The sequence below is a fragment of the Artemia sp. Qi Xiang Cuo genome, chromosome 15 (genome assembly GCF_049724085.1).
Source record: "Artemia sp. Qi Xiang Cuo chromosome 15, ASM4972408v1, whole genome shotgun sequence".
Classification (NCBI taxonomy): domain Eukaryota; kingdom Metazoa; phylum Arthropoda; class Branchiopoda; order Anostraca; family Artemiidae; genus Artemia; species Artemia sp. Qi Xiang Cuo.
In genome coordinates, this window is record NC_142808.1 from 12092604 (window position 1) to 12118741 (window position 26138).

General features: G+C 36.5%; 1 protein-coding gene and 1 long non-coding RNA gene across 3 annotated transcripts in view; both read right to left on the reverse strand.

Annotated features, from left to right (window-relative positions):
- LOC148943326 (centrosome-associated zinc finger protein Cp190-like) overlaps positions 1–26138 on the reverse strand; it is a 651851-nt gene that overhangs the window by 276111 nt on the left and 349602 nt on the right. The window lies entirely within an intron of this gene.
- LOC148943328 (uncharacterized) overlaps positions 1–26138 on the reverse strand; it is a 406409-nt gene that overhangs the window by 169830 nt on the left and 210441 nt on the right. The window lies entirely within an intron of this gene.

Genomic DNA, 26138 nt, shown 5'->3' on the forward strand with positions numbered 1-26138 from the left:
AGCACAAAAATTAGAAGCTATAAAGAAATTAGAACCACCAAGTGACGTCACAGGAATTAGGTAGTTTCTAGGTTTAACAGGTTATTACAGTGGATTCTATCATAATTACGCAAAATTAGCCGAACCTTTAGTTCGACTAACTAGAAAAAACATTCCTTTTGTTTTCGGCCCAGAACAAAGCTTAGCCTTTGAAAAATTAAAAACAGAATTATTAAATCCAAACAGTATCTTTTTAGAATTTCCAGATAAAGACAAAGAATTTTACCTTGTCACGGATGCCTCGGAAAAAAGTATTGATTCAATTTTAATGCAACAATGCGAAACAACAGATAGATTTCGAATAGTAGCAACCTATTCAAAGGTTCTTAGTGGTGCAACTTCAAGGTTTGATAACCACAACAGGGAACTTTTTGCCTTAGAACAAAGTCTATAGCACTTCCAAAAGGGGTATTTATGGGCCGCGAGAACTCACATATTTGTAGACTGTGCAGCACTCACATATCTTAAAAGATCAAAGGATCTTCACTCAAAATTATATAGAATTGCGGTTCTATTAGACAACGATATGTATACATATCACCACATTAGCACCAGTAGGAACCCTGCAGACTATTTGAGTCGCCCTAGCCCACAATTTGTTAAGGAAAATAGGTCAATTAATCTTGATGAGTTAGAAGTAGAATATTTAGCTCTATTAGGAGACGAGGAACCGATTGATTTTTTTAGAATAGGTAAAGAAGAGATGAGGGAATTTCAACTAGAAGACCCTGAAATTAGGATGGCAATTGATAAAATAATAAAATCAGAAAATACACTCTTAGGCTTAAAATCTCACCAGGATACAGATAAAAATAATTAAAGGTCAAAAGAGGGTAGAAATGAACAGTCGAGTCAGACTGGTTTGACCAGGCCCTGTGAGGGATGTGAGTCAAATACGGGTAGCTCAAACATTCCCGGTGCTATCAAACCATCGAAAGGGGATGAATTCAGTAGTAATACTGAAAAGGAGTTTCTTTTTATAAGAAGGAACAATCCTGAGTACAGGGATAGATGCCTAACCTCTGGGTCTATCCACGGCAAACTGAAAGAGGTAAAAGTAAAGGGCATTACGCATGCATGTGTTACTGACAGCAGGTCAATTTTAGAGGGGAGTGAAATTGAACCCTGTAAAGGACAAGTTCTGACAGCGGAACTTGCGAAGACCAGAACTATTGTGGGAGTTACTGGCACTATGGATAATCGGGCCGAATCCCAAACGTCCAGGGATTCAGACTCGAAGAGGGACGAGCCGTTATGGATGCGACAAGCTCGTGCGGTGGAGCTTGCGAATACTAGGACTATAGAAAGGGTCACTAGCATGGATAATTGGGCTGGGTCTGGAATACCCGCAGACCTATGCACCAAGAGGGGTAAGCCGCAGGAAGAATTTCCGAAATTTGACGTTTCGGCAAGACCTCAAATTAACAACAGACCAGAAACTTCAAATTTAGGGGAAGGGAATCCTTTTGTTGTGAAATGGTTAAGAGAACTTCAGTTGATCCTAGTCGAAGGAATATTGTACGCAATAGACGACTCAGAAAAAAGGAAACAGATGCATCAATTTAAAATCATCCTACCAAAAAAACTAATTAGAGGAATCATTAATCTTATGCATACGAGCCATCATTAATCTTGTTTATACGAGCCTTTTCCTAGGAGCACACATGGGGACGGTAAAAACTTTGAATAAGTTAAAACAAAGTTGTGTTTTTGAAAATATGTACTGCCAAGTTGAGGAGGCAGTAAAGAATTGTGATCTATGTTAAAGTAGGAATAAAGTTAGCAATATATATCCTAAATTGAGAGAAAGTATTTTCCCCGGTCACCCATTTCATATCTGGTCAATGGATACCACGGGAAAACTACAACTTTGCGCTAACGGTGACCAATATATAATTATTGCAGTAGAGCATTTCACTAAGTACACAGTCATAGCACCAGCCAAAGACCTCAGGTCAAAATCAGTGATGGAATTTATAATAAAGGAAATTATATCCCATTTTTGAAATATGGATTTCTTACTTTCTGATAATGCCACATGCTTTACAAGTAAAACCTTTAATGAAATGGCCAAAGAATTAGGATTCAAAATTATATATTCATCGCCAAGAAACCCCAATCTAATGGATTAGCAGAAAATAATACTAACTCACTAATGTGTAAAAAGAATACTAATTCACTACCATGATTAAATACATAGAGGAAATTGGAGTGAATTCTTACCATTCATACAATTAGCATTAAACACTAGTATAGGTGCTAGCAGAAAATATACACCCTTTTTTCTACTACATGGTTTCGAAGCGAAATCAGTATTTGACAACATTTTTGCTAATCCAAGGGAGGGGTTCTGTTCAGAAGATGAACGGGTATCTAATCTCGTTCAAGAGGTATTTGTCAGCTGACAAATATGTATGAATGAATTAAAAAGGGCCCGAAAAGGTCAAGCGGCACAATACAACAAAAAAATATTGGAAATCAAAATCTTCCCTAATAATTTAGTGCATGTCATCCAAGAAAGTTCATCCAAAAAATTATTCATATAGGGGACCTTATCTTGTGTTATCGTAATTATATAAAAACGTCTTTTTGCTACGGGTTTTAAAAAATTGTAAACACTGGTTATTAAATATAATACAACTTAAAAAGATACACGACCACGAAAGGTTTTTAGCCATGAACCCCGAGATAGCAAAACAAAGGTCAAAGGTAGATAACAAGCCCTTAGATCCTATACCAGACGAAATTAAAGGGGAGCAAATGAATAAAACACAGATAGAGGAAGACATCCCCCATAATGTTTGGCAATGTAATTTAAAGGGAAATTTATCAAACCAAATAAATGAAAAAAATTTGGAAAGTGTAAACCAGCCTTACATTACGACTTTGAGTGAGGGGAATGGTTCTGGTAACGCAGGAACAGACACAGAATTGAGATTACCAGAGCCTGAATTACAACCCATGGATGAAACAACCAGTGATGAAATAAATGACAATTCGGAAGGAAATACTTCGGTGCAAACAGTTGATAATTACGAACAAGGAAGATTTATCCATGAAAGAAAGGCTAAATAAAAACCACTAAATTATAAAGACCCTAGTTTAAAGGAATTTCTCGGCGGAAAAATAGGAAACCTTAATAAATAACAAACATACCTTATTATAAATTTAAACTTTCAAAGGGCTGCTCCAAACCAGTCTCCTCTGGAGAAATACAAAACCCTTCAAAATCAGTGACCTGAACAGAGTATAATTTAGTTTATTTTCTCGTTAAATCGGTATGAAAGTGTTCGAGGGTAAATAATGAAATTCAACCGAGGACCAAAACCGTACACCGATGATTAATATGGCGATGTTCACAGGATGAAATAATCCAAATCCTTAAATTGTCGGTTAGGTCCAAGGAAACACTATGGTGTGTGTGTAAAATAATCTTCCCGTCACTTGTTAGAAAGACAATACACTTTAAACTAGACATAACATAAGAAAATTACTGTAAAATAAGAGGGGGAAGCCTGGAAATAAGCAAAGATCTCCTTCAACAAGATCTGCAACACTAAGAACAGAATATCTAAGCATATTTTAATTAAAGTCGATATGAAAATGCAAGCATTTATCACAAAATAAAAGCCTAATACCAACAGGGATATAATCTGGGAAGGGCTTTATAACCATATCAAAACACCGAGAGTAAGGAGGACAAAGTTCACAAGTATGGGAGTATCATAAAATAAGACATTCAACTTTCTCACTGCAAATAGTGTCATGAGTATGTAAGATTATCGAACCTTCCAAAGTTTTAAATAAAATACACGTGTAGCCTGCCATATTAAAAGGTAACTAAAGGAAATAAAACCAATTCAGCAATATGGTTGAAACCCTGTTTGTGTGGCTGACCCTGTCTACAAGAGGGATATTGCTTAAGGAAACAGAAATACATAGCCAAATAGCTTTCAAGGAGATTGGTCAGATCTTTTCAGTTAACGGTATACATCAGGTAACATGCTATGTTAATACGGAAAGCCTCAGATCTGATTTAGACGACCTGAATTTGATTATTTCAAATATCGAAAATATTAAAATTATGGAAAAAATAGTCAATAAAGACTTAGAATAGGGAAAAAAGAATTTCACAGAACTCAGAGAAATACATGACCTAAAGGAATTTGTAATAGATAAATGCAAACTATTACATTTAGAATTAAGTGAAGGAAATGGAATTCTCAAAATACTAGAATCATTAATGACGGATAATAAAAATCGAAACAAACGAAGTCTATTACCACTTTTGGGAAAAACAATAGGATGGATCACAGGACTAGCAATGGAAGAAAATGTAGAAAACATTCTTCATCAGGTAGATTATTTAACAGAAAAAATTAAAGATTACTAGACATGTCGGTCAGATCTATATCGTTAGTAAGTGACCTCGACAAAGAATTAAGAATGAAAGGAACATAAGCATAGAAATTTTGGGAAGGACCTCCAAGAGAGTTATCGAGTATAAATCAAAGGAAATTAATGAGATAAATTTCCTAAAATTACAGATAAACAAAGAAATGACAAAAGGTTCAATCCAAATAAAAAACCTTGTAAAGAAAATAAAAACAGTAATCCTTTCTATTCTTCAAGCAGAAAATAAAAGTTTCCCATTCATTGTCACAGATCCGGCAGACATGCTTAGGACAATTTTCGAAATTGAAAATTCACTACCAATAGGTTATAGAATATCGGTAAATTATAGGCGTTACGGCTTACTGGAACTTTATAAATCGACTAGCTGCAATGTGGCGACACAACGATTGAAATTGTTGGTTATTTGTGATTTCTCAATATCAAATTAACAAGATGAGTTCAGAATGCTCGAAATGTTCAGCATTCCGTTCCTAGTGTCAAACACTTCGGATTACTTTCAAATAGAAAACGATTTCAAATTTTTTGGGTTAAGTAAAGATCAAACGAGATGTTTTTTTAGAAAATGACAATATAGAAAAAGGATGTAATTTAAAGAGTATACCACTATTGTGCAATCTTAATCCAAAGAATTGGAAGGGAAAGGAAGGGAAAAGTATATAATCACATCTCCTTTCAAAGAAGAAATAAGAATATATTTCGAATGTAAAACAGAAAAAAACAGTAAATTCAAATATATAAAAGGCAGCTCAATAGTGAAATTGCCAGAAGAATGTTCTGTAACTGCAGAGATGATAAAGCTATACAGTATGTATAGGGGACAAATACAAAGGAAATGGCACCTTTAAACATATCGATAATTAGCATAGAAGGAAACCTCTCCATAGCTGGTATAAAAAACGAATGGAGCAAAGAATTTGAAGATTTAATCTCTATATATTTCCAGAACAACTTCAAGGCGCAGATTGGCATAGCTGAGCTAAAAAAAATGCACATTTCCTTAAAGGACGAAAAAGGAAGGAAAACGGCTAGCTATTGGAAATTTTTTCTTAATACCTTTAATCTATTTCTATCTTTATTAGGACTAGTATCTATAGGAATAATATTCAAAACGTTGAGAAAACTATGGTTAGACTATAGGAAACAAAATTCTCAAGGATTTCACGTAAATGTAGAACAGGAAGAAATTGAACTAAATTGATTCTTAGCATAGTTATGGTTTCATTAAGAAAAATAACTGTACTAAGAATTTTAAGTGTGGGAGGTTGTGAGAATGTGGGAAAGCCCTCATAACCTGACTAAATTGTAAAAATAGCAAAGTATGACTTTTGAGTAATTATAAGGGAAACGAAGCATTAATTTTCTTTTAGTAAGGAAACAACATTACATTTGAATAAGAATACCTTTGATCCATCAAGGGCCATAAAATGCAAATACCGGACCTCCGTTTCAAACTCAAGGGGTCAATGGCAAAAAGCATTACGCGACTTATATCACATGACAAAAACAGGATTTTAATAGAGAAAGTGGAAACTAATCTTTTGAACAAAGAACTATTATTAGGATTACATCAAACTGGTCTCTGGCCAATGAGAAGAGAGAAGAACAAAATAAGAGAAAGAACTTAAAATAGGGATTCAGGAACGAAAACAAGGTAGTCTTTTTTTGGATCAAACTAAGAGTAAGTGTTTTACTTTGTAATTACGACAAACTACGACTGTCTGTCTAAATTCCTCTTAGAGACAAAAGTTTGAAGATAAAACTAAAATAAGAAGTAAACCTCTAAGGATTTCTGTCATTCAGAGATAACTTTAATACGTATATGGGAGAAAATAATAACAACTAGAGCTGAAATCTACATTCACTATAAAATAGGTGATTTTGGGTTCAAGTAGTATTTCCGCGTAGACAAGGCTTGAGCTATTTGGACAAAACAGCAGTTTAAGGTTAAAATAAGTTAAATTAAATTTCTTCCCAGAGATTTAAGCTTTGAATGACTGAGGGTTCAAAGAGGAAACCTTAACCAAGAGGAGAAGACTAGTAGAGCCATTTGTGCTTCCCCTTGTCAGCCTAGAGTCCCTTGAGGCTTAGCTTGACTTTATAAAGACCTTATATCCAAAATTTGGAATCATCGGACAATAAGATTACTTACCCCCCCCCCCCTTTGTGCAATCTTCAGACGTTTATACGAAGAAGAAAACCGTTCTCTTTTTAACCATTCTTTCATTTCGTTAACCCCGTACTGCATGTTTATACAAATGTGACCTTAATGTTTAAACAGGTAGGTTAGGGGAAAAGGGCACATTATTATCAGCTTAAGAATTTCCAAACCAATATGTCCAGATATTTTCAATTAAGTTTCCTTGCTAAAATTAAAGCTTAATAAAGGTTTAAGCCATACACAGCCCTTTTCAAGAAATAATAAGAGAATCTCCGGGTTTGGGTTAATGAAAATTGAATTAAAAGCAAGCACGGTTATTCTTAGCTTAGCTCAACAATAGCTTGAACTAAAGAGTTTTTATAACCTAGAACTCAAGCCTTGACTAGCTGTTCAAGTTTAACCTTTTTAAAAAGAAACATTCGTTAGCCTAGGATTAACTTAATCTTTTTCTTTTTGGTAAACATTGGTGGATTGAACAAGTAGATCATTAGACCTTAGACCTAGAAGAGGTTTGGAAATATTCAACATAATCAGAATTAGAATATTTTTCCTTTTATCTTCTTTTGAAAATAAAATCAGTTGTCACTGAATTCTGAGTACCGATTTCTTACCCAACGCCTCAGTTTGTATCACGCTACCAAATTTATTAGGCCTTTTAGTAAGGGGCAATCTTAGAGCTCTATTTTGGGTCCACTCTTGTTTCTTATCTATGTTAATGATATCAGTAATAGCATCAATGATATTGGCCTTAACATATTATTCGTCGATGACACGGCATGCAATGTCAGCAGCCCCGACTTTAGATCTTTGAAGCTTAGGTTGGAATCAGCACTGTCGAGCCTTATCTTATGGTTTTCGAGAAATAAATTGACTATTAATTGTACTAAGACAAAATTCATCATCTTCTCTCGTACTGGGAAAACAGCACCGGGAATTATGATGATTAATATTAAAGACCTACCCATTGAAATTGAAAGAGTTGATGATAGTAAATATCTCGGGATAATACTGGATTCAAGATTATCATTTAAAATCCATGCAATTTATCTTCGAATGAAACTGGCAAGAAATATTGGTATGATGAATCATCTGAAATTTGTTCTGCCATTTTTTGCCCTGAAATCTCTTTATCATTCTCTAGTGCATTCATATATGAATAACTGTCCCATTATTTTTGAATACTTTTAAAACTCATATTCTTCCTCTTCAGAGGCAACAAAATAAAGCTCTACGTCTATTGAAAAATTGCCTGCCTAGCCCGTTTTCTTACCCTGGTAAATCGTCAACAAGATGAATGTATCAAATTTTAAATATCCTTCCACTGGATCTTTTTTCTTCTTTCGATTCTGTTCTTTATATGATTAAACACGTTCAAGGTCTTTTGCCTGAGTATTTTTATTTGCATAATAAATTTTTTCAGGATGATAATCAGGTTTTGCATGCATATTGGACCAGTGGCAGTTCTGATGTTCGTCAGGCTTTAATAAAATCTGAAAGGTCCCGTTTTTCACCAAGGCATAGTATTATATATAATTGGAATAAATTTCATAGTTTTATAGATTTGAATAATTCGTTGGTTAATAATAAAATTAGATTAATGAATCATTTAATCAGTAATTGTTAATTTGATTTATTTTCTGGGGTGGATGCTCCTCATTTCACTGTATTTATTTGATTATTTTGATTTTATGCGGATTTTGTTTGTTGTTACAGTACGGAGAGTTGAAGAGCAATCTTTTTATTTCAGTATCTGGAGATAGTATTATTTATTTATTGTTGAGTGTATATAAGCCCACACACGAGTTATTCTCACTGTGGGTCATTAATTTGATAGTTTTGTCAAAACATTTTTTATTGATTAATAAAGAACTTGAACTTGAACGTGTGCGTAAAAAAATCTTCAACCCTTTGGTCCCTCAGGAACCCCGTTTTGGAACCCTTATCAGGAACTCTTATCGCTATCTAAATTCACAAAGTGCAAAGATTTTCAAACAGAGGCGTTTATTGTTTAAAGTTCAGAAAAGGTCTACCCATTTCATACGAAAACATTGCTTGAAAACGAAACTAGTCTTATCAAGAAAATAAATATGGTAGAAAATAAATATCACAACGTGAAAAAAATGATAAGCAATCCAGAGGGGTGGGGCGAGGGGTGCCCCCCTAAAGTTGTCTAAAGTAGTGTAATTTAACTAATTAACACAATTTTGCATTAATTAAACTTGCTCATAGCGTAAGTTTATCGGATCAACCTATTTTGCCCCCCCCCCAAGAAAAAATACTGGATCTGCCCCTGAAACCATCACACCTATTCCACCAGTTATTAGAAGAAGAAAAATTCCTTATTTTCACAACTTTCATCAACCCCCCGTCCCCTTTCTTATAGAATCCTACATAGACCAATCAGTTCAGTCCACTGTATATAAATAATAGATTAAGTCATAATTTGTGTATAAATTAAGTCATACCTGTGAGATGGGACACTTGCAAACCACTTGGCCGACTCACCGAATTTTTTTCTACTCTCGCAATTACGAATAATGCACTTTGTAACCATTTCTCATTGATTGACGCATACACACTAACCCATAAGTGCAGAATTAAGTGGGATGAGCTTTTTGTTCGCACCGAAAAGGAAGAGCCTGAAATCATCTGCGGTAAACTTACTGCCTAATTATATAAACTGTGCACGTTGAATTGTACCACCAAATGTTTGCAATTCGTAAGCATAGTACAAAATCCATGTGCTACAGATCTTATGTTTTCGATGCATTGAAGCTGATCACTCATGCATCATGCCACTTTTCGAGTTTAAAAAGATTTATCTGAAGGGAAGCCGAGGCTTGTATTGGGTCTTTGTGCTTTGGGATGACTGAGTGTGCCGAGGTATCGTTGGCAAAGTGATGCAGGGGGTTTGTGAGCTTGTCTCCCACGTCGTTTATGTAAATGAGTAAAAACTCATGTCACAAGACACAGCCCTGGGGAACCCTTGCTTTCACTGAATGATTGCTGGAAATAAACCGGTCGATGGTAAACCACAGTGAACAATCAGAAAGAAAGCTCTCAATCAATTTTAAAAGACATCCACGAACACCGTACATATAGAGTTTTTTTAGCAGGCCACCGTGCCATATTCTGTCGAGAATTCAGTAATGTTGAATGACAATAGCCTAATGTCGTACCCCATTGCCAAAAGCTCGATCCTCTCCTAACACTGGGCCACTAGGCAATCTAATGTTGAGCATTTCTGGTGGAATCCATATTGATAATTGCCTAGAAGGTCGTTAAATTCCAGGAACTCTTGAAATGTTTTATTGGAGACGTTCTCATAGACTTTGCCAATTAAGTATACGAGGCTAATAGGCCTACAGGAGCCCACGCTCGTTGATTCGCTATATCGATTTAGGGTAGGTATAACACGGGCAGACTTCCATGTTTGTGTCTAAAGTAGTGTAATTTTCCAAATTAACCCAATTTTGCATTAATTAAACTTGCTCATAACGTAAGTTTATCGGATCAATCTATTTTGCCCCCCCCTCCCCCCAAAAAAATTACTGGATCTGCCCCTGAAACCATCACACCTATTCCACCAGTTATTAGAAGAAAAAAAAATCCTTATTTTCACAACTTTCATCAACCCCCCGCCCCCTTTTTTATAAAATCCTACATAGGCCAATCAGATGAGTCCACTGTATATAAATAATATATTAAGTCATAATTTGTGTATAAATTAATTCATACCTGTGAGATGGGACACTTGCAAACCACTTGACCGACTCAGCAAATTTTTTTCTGCTCTCGCAATTACGAATAATGAACTTTGTAACCATTTCTCATTGATTGACGCATACACACTAACCCATAAGTGCAGAAATAAGTGGGAGGAGCTTTTTGTTCGCACCGAGAAGGAAGAGCCAGAAATCATCTGCGGTAAACTTACTGCCTAATTATATAAACTGTGCAGGTTGAATTGTACCACGAAATGTTTGCAATTCGTAAGCATAGTACAAAATCCATGTGCTACAGATCTTATGTTTTTGCTGCATTGAAGCTGATCACTCATGCATCATGCCACTTTTCGAGGTTAAAAAGATTTATCTGAAGGAAAGCCGAGGCTTGTATTGGGTCTTTGTGCTTTGGGACGACTGAGTGTGCCGAGGTATCGTTGGCAAAGTGATGCAGAGGGCTTGCGAGCTTGTCTCCCACGTCATTTATGTAAATGAGTAAAAACGTAGGTCACAAGACACAGCCCTGGGGAACCCTTGCTTTCACTGAATAATTGCTGGAAATAAACCGGTCGATGGCAAACCACAGTGAACAATCAGAAAGAAGGCTCTCAATCAATTTTAAAAGACATCCACGAACACCGTACATATAGAGTTTTTTTTAGCAGGCCACGGTGCCATACTCTGTCGAAAATTTAGTAATGTTGGATGACAATAGCCTAATGTCGTACCCCATTGCCAGAAGCTCGATCCACTCCTAACACTGGGCCTCTAGGCAATCTAATGTTGAGCATTTCTGGTGGAATCCATATTGACAATTTCCTAGAAGGTCGTTTGATTCCAGGTACTTTTGAAATGTTTTATTGGAGACGTTCTCATAGACTTTGCCAATGCAGGATAGGAGGTTAATAGGCCTACAGGAGCCCACGCTCGTTGATTCGCTATATCGATTTAGGGTAGGTATAACACGGGCAGACTTCCGTGTTTGTGTCTAAAGTAGTGTAATTTACCTAATTAACGCAATTTTGCATTAATTAAACTTGCTCATAACGTAAGTTTATCGGATCAATCTCTTTTGCGCCCCCCCCAAAAAAAATTACTGGAGCCGCCCCTGAAACCATCACACCTATTCCAACAGTTATTAGAAGAAAAAAAATCCTTATGTTCACAACTTTCATCAACCCCCAGCCCCCTTTTTTATAAAATCCTACATAGGCCAATCAGTTGAGTCCACTGTATATAAATAATAGATTAAGTCATAATTTGTGTATAAATTAATTCATACCTGTGAGATGGAACACTTGCAAACCACTTGACCGACTCAGCAAATTTTTTTCTGCTCTCGCAATTACGAATAATGCACTTTGTTACCATTTCTCATTGATTGACGCATACACACTAACCCATAAGTGCAGAAATAAGTGGGAGGAGCTTTTTGTTCGCACCGAGAAGGAAGAGCCAGAAATCATCTGCGGTAAACTTACTGCCTAATTATATAAACTGTGCACGTTGAATTGTACCACGGAATGTTTGCAATTCGTAAGCATAGTACAAAATCCATGTGCTACAGATCTTATGTTTTTGCTGCATTGAAGCTGATCACTCATGCATCATGCCACTTTTCGAGTTTAAAAAGATTTATCTGAAGGAAAGCCGAGGCTTGTATTGTGTATTTGTGCTTTGGGATGACTGAGTGTGCCGAAGTATCGTTGGCAAAGTGATGCAGGGGGCTTGCGAGCTTGTCTCCCACGTCATTTATGCAAATGAGTAAAAACGTAGGTCACAAGACACAGCCCTGGGGAACCCTTGCTTTCACTGAATAATTGCTGGAAATAAACCGGTCGATGGCAAACCACAGTGAACAATCAGAAAGAAGGCTCTCAATCAATTTTAAAAGACACCCACAAACACCGTACATATCGAGTTTTTTTTAGCAGACCACGGTTCCCTACTCTGTCTAAAATTTAGTAATGTTGAATGACAATAGCCTAATGTCGTACCCCATTGCCAAAAGCTCGATCCACTCCTAACACTGGGCCGCTAGGCAATCTAATGTTGAGCATTTCTGGTGGAATCCATATTGACAATTTCCTAGAAGGTCGTTTGATTCCAGGAACTTTTGAAATGTTTTATTGGAGACGTTCTCATAGACTTTGCCAATGCAGGATAGGAGGTTAATAGGCCTACAGGAGCCCACGCTCGTTGATTCGCTATATCGATTTAGGGTAGGTATAACACGGGCAGACTTCCGTGTTTGTGGGAAGGTTCCCGAGTGAAAGCATGTCCGTAAAAACAATGAAAAAGTTTCAACTGCTCTGCAGGATATGAGGATAACATTTGGTATGCTGCCAGAACATGTGGCTTTGGTCATGTCAAGATGCCGCAAAATGCGAAGGATCTTAGGAGCAGAAAAATTCACATGAAAATTCACAGGAAAGTAATGGTTTGGTCAAAGAAATTTGGCACTTCTCTACCGTCGTCGTCCTGCTTTGACAATTGGGTAAAATCTTAGCAAGAGCTTTAACCTTTGCCTGCCGATATTGTACTACAGGCCCGTTAGTCTGTAGAGTAGGAATTGAAGTCCTCTTGGTCAACGCATAAGCCTCCTTCGCAATTTTTCACTAACTCTTTGCCAAAGCATGTTGAAGCTTGGTAGTGAATTTCTCCTTATAATGGAACTGAGACTACCAAATTGCATGAACTGCATCTTTGCGCGTGTTGATTAATGCAAATCTGTCCTCTTCGCTCTTGAAAGTAGCCATCGCTTGTGGGCCTTTTGCTTTGCTCAGATAGCCTTCTTACACCGGGCGTTTAACCAAAATTTGTCCTTATTGGACACCTGGTTTTGCTTTGAAGGGACAAATTTTTCGATAGAGTCAATTATGGCCTGCTGGTACTTCTTTGCAGCTTTCTCTGGTCCATCAAAGAGGGGGCTCTCCACTGCTGAGAACAAAGAGAGTTTCTCGAACCGTCCCAATCACCGCTTTTGTATTGACAGATGGTTCACTCACGCCTTATTGGAGGCGGAATATGAAGGTTCCATATGCAATGACGGCAACGTGGTTAATTGTGATAACATGACCCTCTACCTAAAGGAGTCCGGATGATCTTTAAGCAAGAGTCAGGACGAAATGATCCGTTTGGGCCTTGGTATGTGTCAAAATCAACAAGTTGTCCCAGCTTGTTTAAAAGAGATAGATCATGCAAATCCGAGTCCTCCTTATCAGTATTTTTGCTGCGGAGCCACACGCTTTGACGGACGTTGAAGTGTCCATGGAGGATAATGGCAAAATTAGCGCACTTGCCCCGAATGTATTCAGGGGAGGCTCCAAGGTAGCTGGTAATCTGGCAGGCTGGTATCGCTGGAGATGTAAACTAAAGGTACGTATGCGATGTATATGTCAACATTTGCAGAGTTTCCTGAGAGTATACTCTGGAAAGGACACACATACCCAAATAAATTAAAAGATACTATGTACATTTGATTTTTTAAATTGTTTACAATTCCTCGGGAGTTGCTTAAGGGATTGACCTGAAACTTTTAGAAGGGGTGTAGCCAAGGGAAAAGAGGGACTCCTCTCAAGATTCAAGGTGTCTGTACGCAGTTCCGACACCTTGGAATTTAGCTTATGTTTTTAGTTTAATTTAGCCTATGTGTCAACATTTGTCGGCACACTAGATGATTTTGTCGGCATATTCTTTATATCCCTTCCCCCCCCCCCCAACTCAAAATCCAAGCTGCGCATTTGACTTCTAGGGATAATTAAAAGGCGAGAGGGTTCAGGTAAATCATAAACTTTACCTGGGAGTATGAAGATAATTGAAAAGACAATATGTGTAATTAGGCTATTGAATTAAATCTTAGCAAAATCTGAGCAAAATCTTATGCACGGTTAAATAGAGAGATAAATCAAAAGTCAGCATTTGCTGCCAGGTTGTCAAAAGGGATTATCTACAATATCTCGGGAACTGCTTAGGGCATTAAATTGAAACTTTCAGGGAATTTTGAGGGAGGCAGGTGGACATTTAATTGTTACTTGGGAAAGAGAGTAGGGCCAAATAAAAAACAACTATGCGCATCCAAGGTTGTCCAAATACTATATCTGTAATATGACGGGAACAGAGTTGGAAAACTGCAAATTATAGTGTCAATTTTAAGAGTAAAAAATGATTGGATGGCAACCAGCTCCTTCCCTTGCTCTTTTTTGGTGCTTCTCTTTTTCTTCGAAACCCACCAAGATATCTATGAAAATTTTGAGATAGCAATTTTGTCCAAAATAGTCGAAAATTTGAACAAAGGGCTTTAAATTTTGCAAGTTACTTATTGTTTATACATGGGTTGTATCATGGCAAAAGGAGGTGTCTTTTATCCTTGCTGCCCGACAAAACATTCAGAAGTCATTTTCCAGGCCAAGAAAATAACAAGTTTAATTGGGAGGGTAAGGGCTAAATGATATAAAAATTAGCCAGAAACTTGTGTTCCTGGTTTGTCGTATTTTGAGCGAGCTCATAAATCCTTTGCAACTCCAATGTCCTCCAATATATCCAAAATTTCAACCAGAAAACCACAAGCGTGCATAACTAAATCGAAACAGTGTGCATGTAACTGAACCCTCATGTAACTGAGCTCCCGAGCAACTGAACAAGTATAGCTGAACCCCCTTGCTACTCAACCCTCGTGCAACTGAACCTTGGTGTAATTGAACCATCGTGTAACACAGTCCCCCTACTCAGTTCTTTAGTATTCTACAAATATGAGGCAATATCACAATGGGACACATGGGACAAAACACAAGTTTGAATCTTTTCATGTTCTAGCTTGTTGTAATTGTTTGTTTTTAAGTCAAGAAATAAATACCTGTCAAGGTCATTCATAAAAAGCTGTATTTTGTTGTCACAAAAAAAAACTAAAATCGGACGTCACAAACCATTAAAGCCAGATTAGTCTTTTTATTGTCCGTTAATCCGTGTCCGTGGAGTCCGTTGTCCGTGGAATCCGTTGACCCTGTCTCTCTCTAAATTGAAAATCGATGTATTTTTTTGTTAATATTTGAAAACCCAAAAATCGATTTCCTTCCTGAGTTGATTTTCTTCGTAAAAGTTCCCTAGGTTCAGTCTACTTGCACTACGAATTGAATTATCTATCGGAAAAATCAACTTTTGGTCTATTTCAGGGTGTTAAGAACCGATGCAGGCGAAATTAAGTTAAAACTTTTTAGTTAAGTTAATACATTACGTGCGCTTTCTTAAAATAAATTTAAATATTTTTACGAAAAGAAGTTTTTCAAAGAAAAGTAAAGAACCATATTAAACTTAACAATAAAATAAACAAGTTCCCATAATAATTCAAACTCAAAATGGACAAAAATCACTATCAAACAATATTAGTTAAAAAAACAACTTTCCGAAAAAGAAGTTTTTCAAAGAAAAGTAAAGAACCATATTAAACTTAACAATAAAATAAACAAGTTCCCATAATAATTCAAACTCAAAATGGACAAAAATCACTATCAAGCAATATTAGTTAAAAAAACAACTTTCCAAAAAAGAAGTTTTTCAAAGAAATGTAAAGGCCATGTTAAACTTAAGATCAGCAGATACAAATACCTATTAAAATCCACACTCAAAAGGACCAGAAATTACTATTAAAGAAAAAATGAAACCCAAACCGGACAGAAATTAAATAAACAGTCATAGCAAAAAAAACATACAGCAAATACTAATATAAATGAATAAATAAATCATAAAGCGAGTTGTGCTTAAATTAAATATGCAAATCAAGCTTTAAAAAATATTTTGCTATTGAAGTATAAATGAAACCCAAAACGAACAGAAATTAAATAAACAATCATAGCCAACAAACATACAAAAGATACTAACATAAATGAATAAATAAGTCTTAAAACGAGTGAAACTTAAATTGAATATGCAAATCTAGCTGAAACAAACAAAATCACTACAAACAAGAGTTTGGGTATCGCCTCCTTCTATCACTGTAAAATTTTAAAATCTACTGCGTCATTGGTGCTTTACTGAAAACGAACTATATTACAAATATTTTCTTTTGTACTTAATACTGAAAATAAAATTAAAATTACACTAAAATATTGAGTTGACGAGCTTTCAGCAATTACTGTCATTATACATTATATATCATATATTCAGTTTAATTTTATTAGTTCTTTCCAAGAATGTTCAAGACAAATATAGTTTCAATAAAAACAAGAGTTTTGATACTGCTCCCTTCCTTAACTGTAAAAACCTGAAGCCTACAGCGTCATTGGCGCTTCACTGAAAACTATTTTTTTTAAAAATTTTTTCTTTTCCTTTTATTACTGTTTTTAAAATTAAAATACAAACGACAGTGAAATAAATCTTGAACTGATGATGTTTCAACAATTAATATCATTAAGTATCCAACATTCAGTTTAAATATATTTTTCCATTCCATGACTATTCAAGACACATATAGTTATCAGTGAAGTGCCAATAACACAGTAGGTTTTAGACTTTTACAGCGAGAAAAGGGGGCGATACCAAACTCATGTTTGTAGTGATTTTTGTCCGTTTCAAGCTTGATTTGCATATTCATTTAAGTTTCATTCGTTTTAAGATTTATTTATTCATTTATATTAGTATCTATTGTATGTTTTTCGCATTAATTGTTTATTTAATTTCTGCTCGTTTTGGGTTTCATTTAGCACAATATTTAGCAACATATTATTTTTGGTTTTAAGCTTGATTTTCATATTCAATTTAAGCATTGGTCGCTTTAAGATTTGTTTATTCATTTATATTAGTACTATTTTGTATGTTTTTGCTATGATTGTTTATTTAATTTCTGTTCGTTTTGGGTTTCATTTGTTCTTTGATAGTAATTTCTGGTTGTTTTAAGTTTGAGTTTTAACAGGCATTTGTATATGCCGATCTTAAGTTTAATATGGCCTCTATTTTTCTTTGAAAAACTTCTTTTTCGGAAAGTCTTTTTAATTATTTTTTGTTCATTTTTGTTTGCAAAAACTTTCAAGTTTTTCGAAAATTCCTTATTTCAGAATCAGATTTTTTTCAACATCAGACTTTCATCAAAGTATCAAAACTAGTATCAAAGTAACAATAAGCAACTTGCATAACTTACAGCCCTTGCACCTCAAATCGAAGTTGTCACGTAAATCACTAAATCCAAGTATCAAAGTAAACAAAGCATCAAACTAACAATAAGCAAGCTCCGTAACTCAGAGCCATTTCACCTGGGTTGGGGGGGGGGGTCAACCCCAGAAGCATAGCTATTTGGCCTTTGAACTATTTTGAACAAAGTTACTAACTCAAAATTTTGGCCAGACGCCCTTTGGGAAAGTGGGGCGTGGGCTAGTTGCCCTTTGATCAGTTTTGACTCTTAAAAAATAACTAGAAGTTTTAATTTTTCGTACAAATGAGCCCCCTTAAATAGTAATACGACCACCCCTTCCACAAAAACTTTATATTCTAATAATAGGTAACTTAAATAAGTTGTAATCCTTGCTATGGAGGCTATGGAGGATTTTTCAACCCCCTATGGTATAGTAATTTGATTTTTGGACTATTTTGAATAAAATAGCTATTTAAAAATTTTGATATGATACATATGGGGGGAAAGTCAAAAGGAGGGGGGGGGCTTGTTACTTTTTGATCACTTTTTCCAATCAAATGAACTACTTTCGAAGTTTTAAAGACCACTCCTTACATAAAAACCCTTACACGCCCCCGGGGCAAAATATAAAACACTCGCTCTGGCACTCTGGGCGGTTGTGTCCACCCCGGAGTTTTTGTTATCTGATGTTTGAACTATTTAAAAAAAGCTATCTCAAAATTTTGTATCGGATGACTTTGGGGTAAAACGGCGTGGGGGGAGGCTGGTTGCTCTTGGATCCCTTTTGACCCTTAAAAAGTGAACTAGAACTTTCAATTTCCAATCAAATTAGCCCTCTCTGAAATTTCTACAAGTATCCCTTCCATAAAAACCATATATGCCCCCAGGGTACAACTTACAACGCCTGCACCAGGCCCTGGGGGGGGGGTGTCGAAATCAGAGTTTTTGTTATCTGACCCTTGAACTATTTTTAACAAAATGGCGGTCTCAAAAATTTTCTGATGCATTCGGGGAAAAAATAGCATGAGGGGGGGGGGGGCAGTTGCCCTCCGATCTCTTTTGACTCTTAAAAAGTGAAATAGACCTTACAATTTCCAAACAAATGATTCATCTCTGCAGTTTATACGAGTATCCCTTCAATAAGAACCATATATGCCCCCAGGGCATAACTTACAACGCCTGTCCCCGGGCCTTGGGGGGGGGGGTGTCGACTCTGGGGTTTTCGTTATATGATCTTTGAACGGTTTTTAACGAAATGGCTGTCTCAAAATTGTCAGAGGATGTATTTGGGGTAAAAAGAGCGTGGGGGGGTGAGTTACCCTTCGATCTCTTTTGACTCTTAAAAAGTGAACTAGAACGTTCAATTTCCAATCAAATGAACCCTCTATGAAGTTTATGAGCCCTGTATGAGCCTTATGGCCTTTACTATAGGCACCGCTCTTGGCTAGTGATGCTTCTTACATAAATGAAACCCAAAACGAACAAGAATTAAAATAAACGATCCTAGAAAACATGGAGGTTTTGGGGAAAACAGAAAACATGGGACTATGGGGGTTTATCATCCCTGGACTTGTACTCTTTTGACTGTTAGATTATTTTGAACAAGATGGCTATATCAAAATTTTCATCAGATGTCTTTGGGGAAATTGCAGCTAAAATGGCTTGGAAGGAGGACTGGCTTCCCTACGACAATTTTTCAGCATACCGCTCAACATGCCCTAAAAGTTCTAGCTTAATACCCTTAGCCGTTCTCAAGATATTGCAGATACATGATCTTGTAAAACTGGATACACATAGTATCTTTTTATTTAATTAAAGATGTCCCTAAACATTTCCCAAAAAATATGACGGCTGAATACCGTTAGCTGTTCGTTAGATGTTGCTGATATTTTCTTTTCATAACCAGAAAGGAAAAGGGTTCTTTGATTGCGTTTGGCATCCTTCTCAACTTTTTTTAGTTTCACCTTAATACTCTAAGCTCTTTTGGATATCTAGGAGCAAAACCGCCCTCTTTTCTTAATGAAACACCTTATATATTGAGAATAGATAACTTGCATGACCTACAACCCTTGCACCAGGGATTGGGGGGGGGTTGATCCCCAAAAGTGTAATTATTTAACCTTTGGACTGTTTTAAATAAAATGGCAATATCAAGATTTTGATCAGATGAATTTGAGGGGAAAAGGGCGTGGGGGGGGGGGTTGGGGGGCGGGATATCTGCTGATCATTTTTGACTCTTAAAATTTGAACTAAAGCTTTCGATTTCAAATCAACCTCTCAGAATTTTATGCGACCACCTCTTCCATAAAGACCTTCTGTGTTAACAATGGGCAACTTACATAACTTACAGCCCTTGCCATGAGGGCTCTCTGCGGTTTTGTCAAACGAGGAGGCACAGTTACTGGATCTCTGAAGTATTTTGCACAAAATGATTATCTCAAAATTTTGAAAGGATGCACTTGGAGGAGAGAGGGCAGGGAAGGGGGGCTAGTTGCCCTCACTTCACTTTTGACTCTTGAAAAGGGTACTAGAGCTTCTGATTTCCAATAGAATGATCCCCCTTCGAAGTTTGTACAACCATACCTTCCGTAAAAACCTTATATGCTCCCAGGGCACAACTGACAACCCCTGCCATAGGGCTCTGGGGGTTTTATCAACCCTGGATGCATTGGTTATGTAATCTTTTACTATTCTGAACCAAATGGCCATCTCAAAATTTTGATCGGAATATCAGATGCATTTTGGGAAAGAGGGCTTGGGGGAAGGGGGGCTAGTTGCCCTCACTTCACTTTTGACTCTTGAAAAGGGTACTAGAACTTCTGATTTCGTATAGAATGATCCCCCTTCGAAGTTTGTACAACCATACCTTCCGTAAAAACCTTATATGCTCCCAGGGCACAACTGACAACCCCTGCCATAGGGCTCTGGGGGTTTTATCAACCCTGGATGCATTGGTTATGTAATCTTTTACTATTCTGAACCAAATGGCCATCTCAAAATTTTGATCGGAATATCAGATGCATTTTGGGAAAGTGGGCTTGGGGGACCAGTTGCCATTCGATCACTTTTGACTCTTAAAAAGGGCACGAGATATTCCAATTTTCAATCAAATGAGCCCCCCCTCCGAGATTGATATGACCACCCCTTCCATAAAAATAACTTATATATTAACAATGGGCTACTAGCATACCTTGTGAGCATTACCTTGTGGGCTCAAGAGGGGGGGGGGTGCCAACTCCAATGACATAATTACTGGACCTTTCAACTATGTTGAATAAAATGGCAATCTCAAAATTTTGATTGGATATGTCTGGGGAAATTATAGGTGTGGGGGACTCTTTTGACTCTTAAAATGGGCACTAGAACTTTCAATTTCCAATCCAATGAAAGCCTTTCGAAGTTTGTACGACAACTACTTCTATACCAAGTGCCTTGGTCAGAAAAAAAGACAAATAATACGTTGTGTCCACCTCACTCTTTACTAAGGCAGCAAGCTATTGCGCTGCATATGATGATCTTTACATGCATTTATTGAATGACTTTATGAAACAAACAACCACAAAAAATAGAACATGTAAAGATCCTAACTTGTGTTTTATCCCATGGTATTGCCTCGAGCTGTTCTCGAGATATTGCAGATACGTCATCTTGTAAAACTGGATACACATAGTATCTTTTTATTTAATTAAAGATGTCCCTAAACCTTCCCCAATCAATGTGACGGCTGAATACCGTCAGCCATTCGTTAGATGTTGCTGATATTTTCTTTTCACAACCAGAAAGGAAAAGTGTTTTTTGATTGCGTTCGGCATCCTTCTCAATTTTTTTTAGTTTGACTTTAATACTCTAAGCTTTTTTGGATATCTAGGAGAAAAACCGCCCTCTTTTCTTATTAAAAAACCTTGTATATTAAGAATAGGTAACTTGCATAACTTACAGCTCTTGCACCAGGGACTGGGGGGGGCGGGGGGCTCTGATCCCCAAAAGTGTAATTATTTAACCTTTGGACTGTTTTTAATAAAATGGCAACATCAAGATTTTGATCAGATGAATTTGAGGAGAAAAGGGCGTGGGAGAGGGGGGGGCAAATTTTGATAGGATTTACTTGGGTGAGAGAGGGCACGGAAGGGGGCTAGTTCCCCTCTGGTCACTTTTGACTCTTAAAAAGGGTACTAGAACTTCTGATTTCCAATAGAATGATCCCCCTCCGAAGTTTGTACGACCAAACCTTCCGTAAAAACCTTATATGCCCCCCGGGGCACAACATACAACCCCCTGCCAAAGGGCTACGGGGATTCTATCAACCCTGGATGCATTGGTTATGTGATCTTTTTATAATTTTGAACCAAATGGCCATCCCAAAATTTTTATCGGATGCATTTTGGGAAAGAGGGTATAGGGACCAGTTACCCTCCGATCACTTTTGACTTTTAAAAGGGGCACTAGAAATTCCAATTTCAAATCAAATGAGTCCCCCCCTCCGTGATTTACATGACTACCCCTTCCATACAAAACCTCATATATTAACAAAGGGCTACTAGCATATCATATGGGCATTGCCTTGAGGGCTCAGGGGGGGGGGTGACAACCCCAATGATATAATTACTGGATATTTCAACTATGTTGAATAAAATGGCAATCTCAAAACTTTTATTGGACGTGTCTTGGGAAATTATAGGTGTGGGGGGCACTATTGACTCTTAAAAATGGCACTAGAACTTTCAATTTCCAATCAAATGAACTCCTTTTGAAGTTTGTATATGAACTCCTTCTATACGAAGTGTCCTGGTCAGAAAAAAAGACAAATAGTACATTGTACCCACCTCACTCTTTACTAAGGCAGCGTGCAATTGTGCTGCCTGTGATGATCTTTATATGCATTTATTTTATGACTTTATGAAAACCACAACAAAATATGGCTATGGACGTCAATTTGAAATTCCAGGGAGTCTTGAGGGGGAGGGGGGATCTGACCATCAAGTTCAAACTTTTAGAGTGTTATGGAGACAAGTGGACCTCGAAGTTTTACTAAATACACCTAAATATTTTTTCGACTATGAGTCTTTACGAGACCTTCAGTCAATCCATGTTTAAGTTCCGAGGTAGATCAAACGGCATTATGCGTGGCCATGTGATTGAAAGATCCCATCGGCAATATTATGACAATGTCCTTGGGAATCATGTATTTGGAGGTTGGGGGAAAATGGTGATGGTATAAATATTGGCCTTCTAATCGTTTTGAATTTTTGTTACTAAGAGCGCATGTTCGACTAGAATATTTTCCCATTGAAACAGTAATTCGGACCTAAGAAAGATAAATGCACCCAGGTTATCAAAATAGCGTATCTGCATTATCTCGAGATCAGCTTGGGGTATAAACCTGAAATTTTAAGAAGAAGCTAGGCAACCGTGTAGAGCTCAAATACTGACTCGGGTGCGGGGACTGACTAGGGTGGGGGTATATCGAAGAAAAATATGTATGTAGGCTATCCAAATGACATATCAGCAACATCTTGGGAACGATAGATGGAGATTGATATAGAACTTTCAGAGTATTTCAGGATAAAGGAGACAAGGGGAATTAGGGGAATTTTGTGTTTAGAGGCAGGGATGTGAAATGGGGGAAAATGTGTGTCCAATCTATATTGTATTTTGTTTCTCAAATCAGCTGTAAAATGACATTCATAAGTTTTTTGCTTAGGTGGGCCCCAATACAGAGAGCAAATTTGAATCTATTTCGGGCTGTATTCGTTTGTGATGCCCAAAAATAGAAGAAACTTTTTTGTTTCTGATAGGTTTGCAACTTACAGGGTGTTTAGACAGGACACAATTAAAACACAAATATTTTTTGAAAATTGATTGTGTATGTTGGTTGCACGCACTGTATATAGATAATATACTATCTATATACAGTGGTTGCACGTGGCAGCTGAAACTGGCAAACAAATTTAACTTACTCACATGGGTTTAAGCTTTTAAAGAGTAGAGAAAAAGACAAGGTGACCTGAATGGAGACAAACCAATTGAAACAAATTGTTCTATTAATTTTTTAACACCCAAAATAGTCTTAAATTTGTTTTGTCTTCGATCAGCTAGAACCTTAGTGGGCATGAATGCTGATCTAAATTTGCCGAAAAGGAAAATAATATTTTGAAGAAAATGAATTATGTTGATTTTTGAAACCCCAAAATGGGCCAAACATTACTTTTTCTACGATTAGCGTGAAGCTTCCAGGGAAAAATCGACCAGGGCAAGCCTATCAAAGATAAGGAGTTTTGGAAGAGTCTCGGAAGTTTTGGAAGAATCTGGAGTTTTCTAAGAATTATTTTCCCATTTATCTGTTTTAAAACTTCAGTCTGAAATTTTAACTTAAAATTTACAGCTGAAATTTTAATTTAGGTTTTATCACTGTCAGAAGCTTTAAAGCAGATCAATATATAAAAAAAAGAAAAAAATGGCCCAAACTTGGTATCCTTGACATTTTTGAGTGTGGTCTGGATAATTGACATATACCTATGAATTTATTTCTGATTGTCTTAGAAATATAAAAATATACCTACATCGTAGTTTATCCACTGAGCCTAAGCTAATTGTCATACCAGTCATCTAAACCAATTTTTCTGAGATCTTACATATCAAAATCTTTGAGCGTGTTCTGGATAATTGATATATACCTATGAATTTATTTCTGATCGTCTTAGGTACATTAAAATATACCTACATCGTAGTTTTTCCACTGAGCCTAAGCTAATTGTCCTCGAATACAGACAGGTAAACAGGTTTTTCTGAGATCTTACATATCAAAATTCTCACGTGTGTTCTGGATAATTGACATATACCTATGAATTTATTTCTGTTCGTCTTATGTTTTAATATTACGCTTTACTTTTTTCGACAAAAAATCTTTTTAAATTTATAATTTAATATAAGAAATATATTTTGAAACGCACATTCTTGCAAAAACGGTTTTCGTTTTGGTATTTTCTTTTTTTATTGAAGTTCAGAACTTCCTTCATTTGAGTATCTGCCTACCCCAAGCCAATACAAGGTAACATTAATTATGTACCTGTCAAATTATCACAGTTGACATTAGTCATTGATACTATATTGAATAAACAAAACACGTTTTTCAGAACTAAATTAAGGAGCAAAGCGGAAATTATTCCGCATACTTCTTATTCAAATTCTACGACCCTTGTGCTTGAGCACTCCTTAAAGAATTGTGACAAAAATTCAAACTTTAGCATAAAGAGCGAGGATTAAGGCGGGTACGGACCTTTTCATATACAAAATAATTCCTATTTGTTTTAAGTTTCAATATTGCTTCCTGTTTTCAGTTGAAAAAACTTGGTTTTTTATTTGATTTGGAGAAATTCTAGTTTAGCTACTTTTTGCTATCTTGGAAAGGGGTTTGGTTAGGAAAATAAAACTTTCAGGGCTGGGTCTACAGTCTGAAGTATGTCCCGGGAAGGTATTTTGAATTACCTACTGTCAACCCTTCTCCCTCTAGAGGACGCTGACCTTAAAAAACCTTTGTGTTATAAAAGTGAAACCCTGCAAAATAAATCTTCTGCTTATATAAAGTACTAGAAAACTGTTTTCAGCTTAAAAACTTCACCCAATCCCAATTTATCAGGTTTCAAAGATCTGCAAATACATTTCCAAAATTTAGGAAATAAACATTCATATGGCTTAGAATTCTACTCAAATAACGGGAATTGTATTTTCAGAACTAAACTAGAAAAAATGAAAACCGATGACTGAAAATTTAGGTAAAATGTCGTTAGACTTAGAAATCAGAAGAGGGTTAACATATAACATAGAAGCTTAGAAATACCTTCCCAGAGTATGCTTTTGGCCCTGGATCCATTACTGAAAATTTTATTTTCCTGACCTAACCCCTTTCCAAGATTGCAAAAAGTAGCTAAACTAGGATTTTACCTTTAATCTCTGACTGATTTTCCAATCATGCCTGAATATCCCCCCGTCTCATAAAAATTCCCCTGGAAAACTTTTTGGAAGGGAGGGGCTAGTTGCCCTTCGATCTTCTTGGTCACTTAAAAAGGACGCTAAAACTTTGGTTTCGATCTATGAACTCTTCCCCGATCTTCTAAGACCAGTTGTTTGGTACGATAATCCCTGAGGAAAACAGACAAAAAAAAAAATAAAAAAAAACACACACATGTGTGATCTTTTTTTCTGGCGAAAAATACCAAATTCCACACTTTTTATGAAAAGAGCTTGAAACCTCCGCATTAGGATTCGCAAAATAAATTTTCTTAGGCTCGTTGATTTCGATGGGTAACATTAAAATTAATGAATTTTATATATTTGGAATCAGAAGGAAAAGCCAATTCCCTTGATATACCTATCATTAGCGAAATTCTGTTTTTCATTTCGGTTACTATTGGGCCTAGTCCCTGCTTACAGTTCGTTACCACTAAGCGTTTGATAGGACTTCGACAAAATCCTTTAGTGATCTTTTCAGTTGCGTCAATTCACAACAGTTTAAAGAGTGGGGGATTGTGTTTTTAAAAATCTGTGTGGGACAATTTTGTTATTTTTCAGTGCAAATATCCCAAAAAAACCTTTTATTCTCCAATACCTGAGGGAAAATCTCCCCTCCCTCCAGTGAAAACCCTGGATTTTGTTGTCATTTTCCTGTAAGATTGTTCGG